Genomic DNA, 12,624 nt, shown 5'->3' with positions numbered 1-12,624 from the left:
GCGTGTCGGAGAATTGTTATTAAGGTCTCTCTCTCTCTCTCTCTCTCTCTCTCTCTCTCTCTCTCTCTCTCTCAAGAGAATTATGACATGTCACGCAACATAACATGTGACTACTGACATCACGCACACATGGAAATATTGATTTATGAGCTACTGCTATATTTAGGTTTAGGTCATAAACGGATATGCGCAGAGTAATATATTTAACCAAAGATCGGATTTTCATTTATTATCGAGAAAGAAAGTTGATAAGAACAATGCTTGCACCATGGAGGCTACAGTTATATTTTCCCCTTTTCCTTAGGGTTCTATCATGTAATAATTACACAATGAAATTTGCGTTTATTTATCTTAATTCGGTATAAAGGACATACAGTCTACGTTTTTAGTCCATGCCATTTGCAGTACCCTTTAGGTGAAACACTTATAACAAACTACGGTTATAACGAACAAAAAATATTGGTCCCTTTGAGTTCGTTATAACCGAATTTTAATGCAGTCCCATAAATTCAGTGTGTAAGTGAGTTTGGTTTAAGGCCGCTTTTAACAGTACTCCGGTTATATCACGGCGTGTCAGCTTAATGTGGGAGCAAAGTGATGCAGGTCTTGGACGTTTACCACTTCGGTGAATCCCACGAGCACGGGTATGGTACTGACAAACCCAGAAAAAATAATCGGGGCGAACCGGGATTCGAACCCACAATCATGGGTTCCGGCGTGCCCTAGGGACGCAACTCTGCACAGCGAATCGCGGCGCCTTCAATGAATGGGCCACCCGTGCCCCTCTCAGAAATTCAGAAGGATTCATTTTTCAGGGTAGGTACGTTCATACCGATGGGTACGTCCGTACTTTTTATGAACATGTCTTGATATAAAAGCTCCTCACACCAATTTTAAACATTACATTTCTCACGTAAAGCAGTAAAGTATGGGCATGCCAATACATATCGTGATCCTTATGAATTAAATACTAAATGTGTAAAAAGAAGTCGAATTTCACAACTTGTGGCCGATACATTTGTCTTGAGAGAATATGTTTCAATTGAACCTATGCTATATGTTGGAAGTGATGGATTCCCTCTGTTACATGTGAGGTTCGTTGGCCCTATTTTTATAGTTTTATCAACATGACGTGGCATTGACTGTCAATAACGCTGTCGCGAATGCAAATGACTTCGAGAGTTAGGTCTGTATATAACAGGAATGCAATGGTATAAAACGTGTAATCATCCCCAGCAATGTTCACTCGCTGCAGTTCACAACATGTCGTTCACTCCATATTGACAGCTGTTCCAGTCACAAATCAGACGAAAGACGTATATATTTATATGTCTTTGATCAGACAAGGCACAACGTGACTGTCCTTGCAGTAGGAAGGTACGTTTTAAGGTCCAATATAAGTACAGTGTTGAGTGAATGAGTATGTCACATTTAGCAATATTCCAGCAACATCAAGGCGGGAGGCACCAGAAATGGGCTTCACACATTGTACCCATGTCGGGAATCGAACCCGGGCCTTCAGCGTGACGAACGCCGTAACCACGAGCCTACCCCAACGCTGAGTTGTCATGAGTAACAAGAATCAGACGGATAAATGTGTGTTCGATTCCTAGATTCGTCACGGTACTAATCATGTGGGATCAATGTACGATCATTTGATCATGACCAATGAGACTGTTTGAATTTGAGTGAGTATTGTTTTACGCCGCTGCTAGCAATATTCCAGCAATGTCACGGCGGGAGACGCAAGAAATGGGCTTCACATATTGTGCCCATGTGGGAATCGAACCCGGGTCTTCAGCGTGACGAGCGGCAGCATAAACGTTACTTGCTAAGGTATGTACATAAACGTTACTTGCTAAGGTATGTACATAAACGTTACTTGCTAAGGTATGAACATAAACGTTACTTGCTGAGGTATGTATATAAACGTTACATGCTAAGGTATGTACATAAACATTACTTGCTGAGGTATGTACATAAACGTTACTTGCTAAGGTATGTACATAAACGTTACCTGCTGAGGTATGTACATAAACGTTACTTGCTGAGGTATGTACATAAACGTTACTTGCTAAGGTATGTACATAAACGTTACTTGCTGAGGTATGTACATAAACGTGACTTACTAAGGTATGTACATAAAAGTTACTTGCTTAGGTATGTACATAAACATTACTTGCTGAGGTATGTACATAAACGTTACTTGCTGAGGTATGTACATAAACGTTACTTGCTAAGGTATGTACATAAACGTTTCTTGCTGAGGTATGTATATAAACGTTACTTGCTGAGGTATGTACATAAACATTACTTGCTGAGGTATGTACATAAACGTTACTTGCTAAGGTATGTACATAAACGTTACTTGCTGAGGTATGTACATAAACGTTACCTGCTGAGGTATGTACATAAACGTTACTTGCTGGGGTATGTACATAAACGTTACTTGCTAAGGTATGTACATAAACGTGACTTGCTAAGGTACGTACATAAACGTTACTTGCTTAGGTATGTACATAAACATTACTTGCTGAGGTATGTACATAAACGTTACTTGCTGAGGTATGTACATAAACGTTACTTGCTGAGGTATGTACATAAACGTTTCTTGCTAAGGTATGTACATAAACGTTACTTGCTGAGGTATGTACATAAACGTTACTTGCTAAGGTATGTACATAAACATTACTTGCTGAGGTATGTACAAAAACGTTACTTGCTGAGGTATTTACATAAACGTTACTTGCTGAGGTATGTACATAAACGTTACTTGCTGAGGTATGTACATAAACAGTACTTGCTAAGGTATGTACATAAACGTTACTTGCTAAGGTATGTACATAAACGTTACTGCTAAGGTATGTACATAAACGTGACTTGCTAAGGTATGTACATAAACGTTACTTGCTTAGGTATGTACATAAACATTACTTGCTGAGGTATGTACATAAACAGTACTTGCTGAGGTATGTACATAAACGTTACATGCTAAGGTATGTACATAAACTTTACTTTCTAAGGTATGTACATAAACGTTACTTGCTAAGGTATGTACATAAACGTTACTTGCTATGGTATGTACATAAACGTTACTTGCTTAGGTATGTACATAGACGTTACTTGCTAAGGTATGTACATAAACGTTACTAGCTAAGGTATGTACATAGACGTTACTTGCTAAGGTATGTACATAAACGTTACTTGCTAAGGTATGTACATAAACGTTACTTGCTAAGGTATGTGGATAAACGTTTCTTGCTAGGGTATGTACATAAACGTTACTTTCTGAGGTATGTACATAAACGTTACTTGCTGAGGTATGTGCATAAACATTACTTGCTGAGGTATGTACATAAACGTTACTTGCTGAGGTATGTACATAACATTACTTGCTGAGGTATGTACATAAACTTTACTTGCTAAGGTATGTACATAAACGTTACTTGCTAAGGTATGTACATAAACGTTACTTGCTAAGGTATGTACATAAACGTTACATGCTAAGGTATGTACATAAACGTTACTTGCTTAGGTATGTACATAAACGTTACTTGCTAAGGTATGTACAAAAACGTTACTTGCTTATTATTATTATTATTAGTAGTAGTAGTAGTAGTAGTAGTAGTAGTAGTAGTAGTAGAAGCATTGGTGAGTGTGTATATATGTTTTTCTTTCATTCACTGTTCATGTAGTGTTAAAGAATGTTTGCTATTCATGCGTAGACCGAACAAATATATGAGTGAGTGAGTATGGTTTTACGCCGCTTTTAGCAATATTCCAGCAATATCACGGCGGGGGACACCAGAAATGGGCTTCACACATTGTACCCATGTCGGGAATCGAACCCGGGTCTTCGGCGTAACGAGCTAACGTTTTTACCACTAGGCTACCCGACCGCCCCTATTATAATTGATAGTAGCAGTAGCAGTAGCAGTAGTTGTAATGGTTATAGTAACAGTAGCAGCAGCTGTTGTAGTAGTAGTGGTGGTGGTGGTAGTGGTAGAAGTAGCATTATTAGTCGAAACACACAGCTGATCATGATCAGACGTGGGCATATCAATAGAAGCGTTAAGTTCAAACTGACGTGGATGTATTATTAACATGACGTGGGTATATTAATAAAAGTACGTGAATACAACCTGCTACAAAGATTACGATTGCGTAACACTTTGTCTCAGACGTGGACCTATTAATAGTAACACATACGATCTGATTAAAGTATTTTACCATGACGGGGGTTTAATGATAGCACACTATCTCAGACGTGGACCTATTAATAGAAACACGATCTAATTAAAGTACTTTACCATGACGGGGGTTTAATGATAGCACACTTTCTCAGACGTGGGGATATTATAGTGTGACACCATATCTGATACCGGGATATATTAATAAAAGTACACACGATCTAATCGACGGCGGCGCGTTTTGGTAGAATGTTTGTGTATTAATAAAAGTACGAAAACACAACCTGCTACAAAGAATATTATTGTCAAACTAAATCACATTCAATTTCTCCCTGACTTTATCATCCGTTACCTAAACAGAATCCAAAATGAATGATTGTCCGGACTCTTCACATGATATGAGAGAGTATAGTTTTACGCCGCTTTTCGCAATATTCCAGCAATATCACGGCGGGGACTACCAGAAATGGGCTACACACATTGTACCCATGTCGGGAATCGAACCCGGGTCTTCGGCGTGACGAGGGAACGCTTTAACCACTAGTCTACCCGACCGCCCCCACATGATATGAGCTGACGGGTTGTCTCTTACATTTATTGAAGACGCTGTCACGCCATGTATTTAAATGTGCTCCTCATCCATCCCTGTGTTCGTACACAGCAGCTTCACTGTATCTTTTGATTCTGTAGCAATGGTTTGCAGTTGATATCCATTAAAAAAATCAGAATGATTTGATCAGTTATTTCATTTTATTTGTTTTTTGTACTCTCAGAATATGTCTGAAACTATTAATTTGCACTTTCTGATACTCCATAGTCACATTTAAAAATAATGTGGATATCAATGTCATATGTCATCGATACAATTTTGTCACCAATAACAACATGTTGACAGTTGTGACCCACCAGGAGTAAATGGACCTTATAAGTGACAGGACACTCCTGTGCTTTGACCTTATAAAAACTGTTGACGTCAGCGTACTTCAGTGAAGATCGCCATGTGCCATGTATCTCTGTAATAAATATGAGGTGAGGTGAAATGGGGTCCAAGATTATTGCACTTATATAGCGACGTGCATGCACGTGTGTGTATGTGTGTTTGTGTGTGGCTGCTTGTACTAGACCAGACTGATGCTGATTTATAGTGCTAGCTCACTGAGATACCATGCCGCAGTTTAACATGAATACCCCACTCACACACAGTATACTGACTCCGAGCCGACCAGTCCTTGCTTTAACCCTTAATGCCGAGCGCCAGGCGGGGTAACAACAAGCACCATCTTTTAACGTCTTTTGGTATGACGCGGTCGGGGATCGAACCCCGGACCTTCCGCTCTCTGGGCGGACGCTCTACCACTAGACCACGGAGGCGGTCTGTAGTTTGAAATAATAATGAACCCATAAGGTCACTTATCTAATGGCTGGTCACAATTATAAGGGCATCAATAGAGTACGACATCATTTACCATGACAAAACAAATTCTTACTGGTCCCTTGTTTCAATCAATCTGAAAATCACACATGCCGGTAATGAGTACTATGAGGTAAAACCACGATGAATATTAGTAGATACATGTTGTAACACTAAGTGTTTTACAATAATGCGTTTCTACTTACATGAGCAACACTATATATTTTATAAAACAACAATTGAATGTTTCAGAAAGAGTCACTCACAACAATGTCATGGACTCTACAAACGTCAATCTCACCAACGACGTTACCGGCCAGAACGTCATCATCGGTTCAACAGGGGCAGGTCCTTCTGGAGACAGGGCTGGAGAAAAAGGTAACGGAGCGTATGATCTTGTGTGAGGTAACAATTATTAAGACATCAGAACCTCCAACACTAATGTTATAATGATTTATAAATTTAAAAAAAAAACAATATCGCAAATTAAATTCCCCGAGTACAAGTGATTTCTTTAGGCTTTTGATCGAATTACAGATATGCCCTGGTTATGATTTTTGCTTCGAGTGTTTCACTAAAGTGGTACAGAAATTACTTCTGTCATATTCACCCAATGAAAGCTGAATCGTCATAACCAAATTGTGATGTACTATTCAAAGAGGTGTAAAAGCAAACTCACGGGACTTTGATCGGAATTTCAATCCCTGATTTACCCAAATTGACACATGATCCTTTGCTGGACTAAACCTGCCTCGCTTTAGCGTGATAGAACCAGAACACTCTACACTGCAGTATTAAACACTTCTCACGCACTGACTGCGTTCTTGCTGTGGTAAATAGGTTCAAAACTTCAAGCGTGTCTTTGCAATTTTACTATACTCTTTTGCACGAAGAAGGAATTCGAATATGAAGCTCTGACTCCCTTCCTTTCAGGTCACAACCTCTCGACAGAGCAGCTACTGCAGCTTTTGGAGGAACACCAATGTTCCGATGGAACGATTCAAACCTTCTTTGAGAACAAAGTTGGGGGAAGACTATTTTGGATGTGAATGATGCCCTCCTCGATGAACTGAAAATTAAAAGTTTGATAGAAAGGAAGAAGATTGAGATGCTTCAAGAAGGAAATAGCCAATACAGACTCATCTGAACAGCTTGTACATACAAATCATCTCTGATAATTATCTAGAGTTGTAATACCTGAAATAATTGAAAAATAATGCATTTCGTAATAAGGATTGGAGAGTGAATACAATTAATGGCAACCCCTTTGCAAAGCTGAAAGTAACAAACATTCATGAACAGTGGGCTGTTTGGGGACAAGAAAAAGCTTGTTGTGACTTTAGCACGTTGCATTGTATTCAACTTCGTAGTTTTCGACATTTACTGTATCCGCATAGTGCTACATTAAGGTTAGCAAGGAAGATGATTTCTCATTCAGTGATAAAGTTTGAGTACAGTCTTTATCTGGTGTCAATGCGAGACAAACGATATTGTCACATTTACAACATGTGATCCACATATTTGCATTTATCTTTGTGCGTCAGTGCTGTGGCTGTGGTTTCGCAGTCGCTTTGGTATTGTTGCACAAAGTGTAATACAAATATGTCAGCTTTACAAACAACTTGGAAACTGTTTACAGAAACTCAAAAGAGTTTTTTTCTTAAGATCGTGGAGTAGTTTAATAAAATAGCCTCAATGCAAAAAGCAAATTGTATCTTTAAATTTTTACAAATTCATGCTTCTTAAACGTGTCGAAACTGGAACTTTGTGTTGAGAAAATAGCAAATGTCGTTTTATAAATACAAACATTTTACCGTGCACATGAAATGCAAATATATGGTGCAGATGAGTCAGTAGGCACAAGAGACAACGTAATCAAGCTTTGCTATAGTTCACGTCCAGTTCTCGTCGTTTATAAGCTTAAGGGTAAGATAACATACGACGTAAGAAATCACCGATTTGAAGCATATTCTAACATAAATGGATTAGTGCACTTAAAGAAACCGTCGCCTTTACAAACTAAGGTTTGACTGGCTGAGACACACATTTCTCACACCTTTGTAAATGTTCAAATAAATTTATGTTAGTGTATGTTGTTGCAGGTTAATGTTATATTCGTCATGCATGGTATCTTCGCATCGACTAACTCGTATCTGTACTCGTACTCGTGTACAAGTGTTGAGACAGGAGCATTGAGTAGCGAAAATATCAACAATAAGGGTATGTTTCAAATTATAAATATTTCGTGTGCAAACTAAGTGTAAATCTACCCTAAGGCTGGTAAATGACATATTTACATTGTACCACTCTTGTTTTGCCTTGTAAAAACAAAATTTACAAGTCGGGCTGTGGTGATCGTTATATATATATATATATATATAACAGGTATGGTTAGATCTGACAAACAACTCCTTTCTATTACGTCTCATATCCTCCCCCATCCCCAATCCCCCTTCTTGAGTTTTCGAGTCAAGTTTTCAAAAATGAAACTGCTGAACACGGTTCAGTGAGCACGTCTTTGTCAACACCTTGAAAACTGAGCTCACAGCCTGCTTCTTGTCTGAATGAACATGATTTATGACAAAAAGTTGACACAATAACGGGGCACAGCTCAAGAGGAATAGTGTTACACACGTTTGAATAAACCATGATGCTCCTGTGTGGAGAACAGCTTCTTGTCATAGTCCATGACGACTTCATGAAACGGCTTCACGTGTAACCAATTGCTTCAAAGTCATTCAAATGTTCTTTATAAAGTTAAGTTTTTTTAGCCTTGGACGATCAGATATAATCGTTCAGGATGTAAATATATCCTGTGCAGTCAATAAAATCTTCCACAGAAGCCTTGTAGTGTTATTGTGGTTTCGAGTTCCCTCTTTTATCCCCTATTGTGAGGTTGTGGTAATAACAGATCTTTTTGCTGAACAGTTATGCTATACTGGACACCAAAAGAAACTGTGCATATGAATTTATCTTACACACAGTCTCCTTTGATGCCTAGTATATTTCATTCCTGGGTACTGATGACATGAGTTGGCGTTTAAATAACGGTTGGTTGGTTGGTTTGTTGTTTAACGCCGCACTCAGCAATATTCCAGACGGCGGTCTGTAAATAATCGAGCTGAAGCAGACAATCCAGTGATTGACATCATGAGCATCGATCCACGCAATTGGGATCGATGACATGCATCAACCAAGTCAGAGAGCCTGACCACCCGATCCCGTTAGTCGTCTCTTGCGACAAGCATAGTCGGCTTTTACGGCAAGCATGGGTTGCTGAAGACTTTTAGATAACGGACAAACAAGTGATTGATGTTCTTGATTCCTATTATAACACAGGGTGAAGAAATCCGGGGGTTTAAGCGTCTTTTAGGTTGGGTACACACGTGTGGCTTTATTGCGGAAATATTGCCGATACGATGTTAAATGGTGACTCACTCACTGATGATCGATTGGTTTAACAACTATCTAGGCTACCGGACTACACAAAGTAATATCACCTTTTTAGTGGTAAGACTAAGCACCGTCAAACACTATTGCTGAACAAACAACGGATTTCTAGTTTAGGTCGTTTAACCAAAAGATCATACGCTTGCTATTAAATGTCATCGTGGACGGGTGGTCCAGTCGTTTTAGGTGTGCCAGAATCCTATCGTCATGGGTTCGACGTTGTTTTCTTTAAAGTGGTGAATCACTTGACCTTCATCACACCGAAGAAATTATATTATATTATAATTATAAAATCATTTCGTCCTTTTAGTAAATCTTCAGGTGGTTCTGGGAAACGTGGGCGAAAAATGTTCCTTTCACAGAGAGCGGCTCCATTTAACAGGTTATATATTAATCTTGCTTTTTGCTTATATGATACCAGAGAAGAAATCTTTCACCTCAAATCTATCATAAATATACTATTATATACGATATCTATTGCCAAACAATAAATCATAAATCTTGATCAAATGTGTTAAAATATTAATAACATACGAACACATATCAAGTTTGGTTTAAAATAACATATCAATAAACATACATATTAGCATGAGTTCCTGATCATTTCGCATATTGATACTATGCTATATTAAGACTGATGTAGTTAAAGACAGCCATCGAGTTATTCAAACAGACTGCAAGACCAAATATAACGCGTGACCTATATACGTCACAATGGATTCCCTTTCTGCACCCGTCAGAGGTACACCATCATCATTGACTGTATCTCGTTCAACAAACAGTATACTAGAGTTAACATTGTGGTTATCTGTTTTATTGCTGCACAATGCGGACATCCAGGCTTCGTGCAGTGACCACTCAATGACTACCTTTAGAGAAATAGTGGTCAGTAAATATACGGGAATGAAATATTATTGCTTTTATTTGCGAATGGCAATTGTGATATGGCATGCTTTATAAGATGAGTGTAAGTACTAACATATCACAGAGAGCAATTTCTGAATAAAACAAATCCTGACATGGACACATAATTACATGGGGTGACGCACATCATATGCTTGAACGTGCAGATGTCGGCCTGCATCAACGGCTGCAACAATCTCATTATATCAGTTTCTTTGAAATTGTTCGTCGTAAGTAAGCCGATATCAACCTGTTTCGTCTATTTTTTTAAACAGGTAAATAGTAGCAATTAGACAACCCAGGTATAGTCAGGGATGAGTGACTTTGCTGGTTTGACAAAGTAGGCATGTTGAGCAACCCATTTTACTGGGGTGCACAAAATTAAAACAAAAAGACATTTATATTTTATTGCATCATTTATGTATCTATATCAGCTCTAAAACGTGCGCAAAAATAGTTTGTCAACAAATATTATGCAGCACGTATCATCACAGACAGTTGATGGTTCACGACAAGCAAAATGTCATGCACGCTCTCCAAGAAGATGTACAGCTCCATCGGTATATAGTTCACAAGAGATATGTCATTGTTCAAAGGTTTCACTCCGCAGTAGATTGTTCACTCAGGAACTAGTCTTCTTGTGCCAACCTTCAAAGTTGTTGTTGTTGGTTAAGCGTCCTTTAGCAAAGTGATTCCAAGTCAGTTTGTCCAATGCGGCCTAAATCCATGTTGCTGTGAGTGAGTGAGTATGGTTTTACGCCGCCTTTAGCAATACTCCATCAATGTTACGGCGGGGGACATCGGAAAAGTGGTTCACGCATTGTACCCATGTCGGGAATCGAATCCGAATCTTCGTCGTGACGAGCGAACACTTTAACCACAAGGCTACCCGATGTTGTTGTGACCTGGTCCACAAATTTGACACAGTCCCAGATGTTGTATCATAAAGCCAGAGCATAGTGAAAGTAGCATCCTCGGTGTTTTAGGAATGTATAAACTTCTACTGTATTCAAAGACCGCCTCTGTGGTCTAGTGGTAGAGCGTCCGCCCAGAGAGCGGAAGGTTCGGGGTTCGAACCCCGGCCGCGTCATACCAAAAGACGGTTAAAGATGGTACTTGTTGTTACCCTGTCTGGCGATCGGCATTAAGGGGCTAAAACAAGGACTCGGAGACAGTATACTGTGTCTGAGTGGGGTATTAATGTTAAACTGCACATGGCATCTCAGTGAGCTAGCACTATACATCGGCATTAGTCCAGACAAGTACGAGCAGCCACAGTTTCACCTCACCTCCTATATTCAAAACTCCCCACCCGACTCCAGATCTTAGCTATGTTCATCCGTACTCCAACTAAACATCTCCCCCCATTTAGATACCTAATTTACTTACTATTCTTAATTGAAGTAAATGTAATGAACCTTATCCCATTACTAAGTGTCTGATTCTATTATCTGTAATTAATATCTATATTGTCAAACTATCTTAGTTCAATGTAACAAATGTTATATTTAGGATAACACTTTCTTAGTAAAGTACAGATTCTGGAACTTTTTTGGGGTTGAGTCCCATCCGGGATTCGAACCCACACTTGCCAGAGTGAGGCACCTAATCGCCAGAACACAAAGTCAGCGATCTAACCCATTGTTATCCCAAATATAACATTTGTTACATTTGACCACTTTCTAAATGACATTGTGTACTCATATCTTAGTTCACTTACATTTATTAACTGCAAAAAAACCTTCAATTAATCTTATTCCATTAATAGGGGCGGTCGGGTAGCCTAGTGGTTAAAGCGTTAGCTCGTCATGCCCAAGACCCGGGTTCGATTCCCGACATGGCTACAATGTGTGAAGCCCATTTCTGGTGTCCCCCGCCGTGATATTGCTGGAATATTGCAAAAAGCGGCGTAAAACCATACTCACTCACTCACTATTCCATTACTAAGTATTTGAATAAATTCACTTGCTTTTTATCTCAATATTGTAGCACTATCTTTTGTTATCCTGATCCAAACACCCCCAGGCCCGTTAATTGCCCCCCCCCCCCTCCCCCCCCCCCCCCCCCCCCCCCCCCTCCAAGAACAAACTGTAGGTATCCAGTCCGAAGTAAATACAGTACACAATACTCATCCCAGACCAAAACGTTATAATATAGATAGAACTAACAGGTTTCTACAACATTTAAATGCTGAAAAGGTAAACATTCTCACTCGGAAAGCACATGTGGCTAGACAAGGCCAAGCTGACCCACATCTGATCAATGACATAACTGAAGAGGCCGGGCACGTGCTGATAGACGCTGCACGCGCTGCCTTCGGGACCCGGAGGCAGGGTGTCGGTAAGAAATATAAGATGAACAAACCATGGTTTGGAAAGGAATGTATAAATGCTAGAAAAAGTTTTTATAAAGCAAAACGCCGCTTGAAAAGATTTAATTCTATTTATAACAAACGCCTGTTAAAATATGAATCTAAGGCTTATAAGAAATGTATGGATAAGCCTATAAAACAATATAAAGATAACTTACGTAAAATGTTAAGAGAAAAACACAAACACTCCCCAAAAGAGTTTTGGAAAATGTTAAAAGGAGATAAAAAAGATGACAATATTTGTCCTGAAACTGAAGATTTTTACCAGTTTTTTAAGTCACTCAATGAGACAACTTCAG

General features: G+C 39.2%; 1 long non-coding RNA gene across 1 annotated transcript; it reads left to right on the top strand.

The window, feature by feature from the left end:
• The first annotated feature begins 1,257 nt into the window (after positions 1-1,257).
• LOC139470835 (uncharacterized) lies at positions 1,258-7,971 on the top strand. Its single transcript, XR_011653783.1, has 3 exons — positions 1,258-1,377; positions 5,854-5,979; positions 6,535-7,971. It is a non-coding gene; the product is annotated as an uncharacterized lncRNA (long non-coding RNA).
• The last annotated feature ends 4,653 nt before the right edge of the window (positions 7,972-12,624 follow it).

This window comes from Haliotis cracherodii, unplaced genomic scaffold, assembly GCF_022045235.1.
Source record: "Haliotis cracherodii isolate W230 unplaced genomic scaffold, xgHalCrac1.p SCAF_21, whole genome shotgun sequence".
Taxonomy (NCBI): Eukaryota; Metazoa; Mollusca; class Gastropoda; order Lepetellida; family Haliotidae; genus Haliotis; species Haliotis cracherodii.
This window is presented reverse-complemented; position numbering and strand designations above follow the sequence as displayed.